Here is a 3,606-nt window from a genome sequence, read left to right as displayed (position 1 = left end):
AGGAGGAGGAGGAGGAAGAGGTGGAGGAGGAGGAGGGGGACGGCGGCGACTTCATTTCCGGTGAGCCCTCCCGGGCCGGCTACTCTGCAGGGTGGGAGAAGGCCAGAGAAGCACCTTCCCTGGGCAGGTGTATGGCGCACCTTGACCGTCCTCCCAGGGTCCTCCACGCCTCCCTGAGCCCAGGGGCAGACCAGGGTTGCGGAGGGCAGTGGTCCCCAGCCCTGCACTCATATGGCGCGGCGCCCCCTTTGGCTGGCAGGGTCTGTGCAAGGGGCAGGGCTGACCATCTGATTGTGCCTCCTGTCGTCCTCATGGGTGTGCCGGCTCCTCCCCGACTTTGTCCCTGTCTCTAGGTGCATGAGCTGTGCCTTGCCATTTCTGTCTCCCAGGGCTTATTAGAGGGCAGCTGAGCTTGGGGGTTCCCTCTATGCCTGCCCCTCGACTCCCCGTGTTGTTAGCTTCACCTGAAGGCTCCCGAGAGGTGGGGCAGCGGCCCAAGCCGGGCACAACCCCGGGACCCCGCGTGCCGGCTCCCCAGACATGCCGGCTCGTCTTTGATTCTCCCTCCACCCCCTGTCCCCTGGGTCCCGTGATCGGTGGCTGGACATCCCAGGCGGCGGGAGTCCATGCCCACAGTGCGGGAAGGAGGCGCGGCGGCTGCAGGCACTGCACGAGGCCATCCTGTCGATCCGGGAGGCCCAGCAGGAGCTGCACAGGTAAGTGTCGCTCCCGGGGACGGGGCCAGGGAGCTGCAGAGGCCGGGGGGCCGTGTGTCACTCAGAACTAGAACCCTGGGGGTTTGCAGAGGGTCTGATGGATGGAGGACAGGAAGAAGGCAGCCAGCTCTACCCTGGGCAGGCTGGTGGAGGATGGGGGGAGAGTTGAGGGTGCCACACTGTAGGGGGGCTTGCTTAAACAGGATGAGCCAGCCCCTGAGCTCTGTACAGGGAAACAGCAGCTGGGGGCCGGAAGTCCAGGCATGGGCTGGCCCAGCCGCACTGGAGTCAGAGTGAGTCAGCCCCCTGGCACCACAGAGGAGGCCAGCCGTGAAGCAGAGAGCCAGGAGAACAGCCAGACATTTCTGCAGACACACAGTGCAGGCAGAGTCCAGGGCGAGGATACGAGTGTCCTGGGTGTGGCCCTGACATAGTCTACAGACAGGGGCTTATGCAATAGACGTTCACTATCCCCCGGTCCCAGAGTCCGACACCTGGGATGCAGGAGCTGGCAGGGCCGGATTCCCCCGAAGCCTCTCTCCTTGTGTGTGGACGGCTGTGCTCTCCCTGGGTCCTTCCTCACGGGGTCGTCCCTCTGTGCGGGTCTGTGTCCTGATGTCCTTTTCTTATAAGGACCCCGGTCACCCTGGATTAGAGCCCACTCCCATGATCTCACTTAAACTGAATCGCTTCTTAAAGACCCCTTCTCCAAATAGAGTCACATCTGACCTGTTGGGTCAGGACTCCAACATGAGACTATTGGGGCAGGGTGGTCCAGCTCAGCCCGTCACAGCACGAGTGGAAAAGAGGCTGCAAGAGGCCCAGCTCCCCCAGCCATGAACCCCTTTCCCTGGAATCTGTGCCCGGGGACCCCTGCGTACTAAGCTGTCCATTGAAGGTAGGGATGCACGCCCACCCTGGCTCAGCCACCATCCTCCCCTGTTGTTGCAGGCACCTCTCAGCCATGCTGAGCTCCACGGCAAGGGCCAGGCAGGTGCCGGCGCCAGGCCTCCTGCAGAACCCCCGCTCCTGGTTCCTGCTCTGTGTGTTCCTGGCGTGTCAGCTGCTCATTAACTTCATTCTCAAATGAGAGCCCTTTGGGGGCAGCGTGGGCGTCCAGGCCCACCTCTCCCTCCCAGGCACCTAGCACTTTCAGCCAGCCCGCGGAGGCAGAGAGAGATGGCGAGCGTGGCCACTGTGGACAGAGGGGCCCACGGCAGCAGGAGGATAGTAGGAGGGACCTGGGGGGCCACACCGGCTCCTCCAGGGGAGGTGCTGACCTTCCCTGTGGGACCCTCCACCCAGTGCCGGCCTTAATGCTAAAGCCAAGTGCAGCTTTTGTCATGCCTCTCGCCCCCTGGTCAACTTGCCTGCTCGTTCCCGGTCCAGCATCCACTTGTCCCGTGGGAGTGTCGGAGGCAGGGGCGGACTGCCTGCCCAGGCATTGCGCGGTCACTCCCCAGCCGGGGTGAGTGGGGAGCGTTGGGGGAGCAAGCCGCGAGTCCCAGAGGTTCCCGGAGCCTCCTCTGTCCTGATGCACAGGGCTGTCCATCCTGAGAGCCTGCCCACGCTGCCCGGGTCACGCTAAGAGGGGCCTCCCTCGGACTCTAGGGTAGACTGGAGCTACTGCGGAGGGAACATTTGGATTTTACTCTGCTTCTGTGCTGGGTGGACGGGACCCCCACGATACACCAATGGAACCCACCCTCACTTGCACAGCCTGGGCGTGCCAAGGGGAGCGGGCACAGCTGTACCTGGGCACAGCTGTGCGTGCGAGGGCAGGGGTGCGCAGGGGGCGGCCGCACGGGCCCCAGCACTCCCTGGGACGGGGAAGCCCAGGTTTGCCACTTTGCTGGGACTGATGCACGGTCCTCCCGTTTTACACTTTTTTAATAAACGCAATTGCAATATCGTAGGCAGGCTGCAAGCAGCGTCTGGCGTCTCGCCTGTTTCTGTGTCAAGTGCCGCCGTGTGCGTGCGTGTGTGTGTGCGTGTGCGCGTGAGCATCTGCACATGCACCTGTAGATACACACCGAGCCTTAAATTATGTGGGGGAGGTGCCACCGGGACCCACCGTCCCATTTTCCAGATTTTGTATCCATGTTCTCGTTCCCTGCCGGCAATGTGGGGACGTGTCTGTGCTCCAGGCCTTGAAATAAACGGCACACACCCACTTTGTGTTGTCTTCTTGGGGGCTTCTGGAAACGGGGGTGGCTTCCCAGGGAGAGATGCAAGGCCAGCAGGGGCCTGCCGGGAGGGACCCGAGGCCCTGAGGACGGATCCGGGGGAGGATGGGGGGCAGGGTGCAGGCACCCCCTCCCTCGGGGCCTCTCCGCCTCAGCCCCTACGCTTCAGGACAGGGTGGGGCTCGGGCTGGGCAGAGGAAGGGGCAGGTGGGTGCTGCCCCTCCAGGCGCTGTGGCTGGCTGCCTTGGGCAGAATGGACTCCAGGACTGGATCGCCCGGCGGAGGCCGGTGCCCCCAGACTGGCCCTGGGCCCCCCCCCCCCCCCCGTGTAGGGGCCACCCACTGTTGGAGAATGGGTGCCCTCGAGGTCCTAGCTTTCCACATCTCGATACCAGGGCCGGTTGCTCTAAGAGGAAGCTCGGGGCCACCTCCTCTCACCGATCCACCCACGTGTGGCCTGACTCACCAGCTCCACCACCACGCCGCACAGCAGCCTCAGAATCCCTTTCAGAATTCTGTTTATGTCCTTGGTATGCCAAAAGTTCTGCCAAAGCAACAAGGAAAAGAAAGATGGGTGGGCATAACCCCGCAGGAATAGCTGGCCCAATGCCCAGATGGGTGGTGACCAGGGCGTCCCAGGGCGCTTGGAAATAGTACAAGCCCGGGCAGGATTTCTGGGTCCTTTGGGTTAACTCTTGGGTATA

At 63.1% G+C, this 3,606-nt stretch overlaps 1 long non-coding RNA gene across 1 annotated transcript; it reads left to right on the top strand.

Moving 5' to 3' along the window:
• Nucleotides 1-24: 24 nt before the first annotated feature.
• Nucleotides 25-2,839, top strand: LOC123326183. The gene is made up of 3 exons (XR_006540928.1): nt 25-60; nt 614-716; nt 1,668-2,839. It is a non-coding gene; the product is annotated as an uncharacterized LOC123326183 (long non-coding RNA).
• The last annotated feature ends 767 nt before the right edge of the window (nt 2,840-3,606 follow it).

Source organism: Neomonachus schauinslandi, chromosome 11 (genome assembly GCF_002201575.2).
Source record: "Neomonachus schauinslandi chromosome 11, ASM220157v2, whole genome shotgun sequence".
Taxonomy (NCBI): Eukaryota; Metazoa; Chordata; class Mammalia; order Carnivora; family Phocidae; genus Neomonachus; species Neomonachus schauinslandi.
Note: the sequence above shows the minus strand (reverse complement) of the source record. Positions and strands in the feature narration are given on the sequence as shown.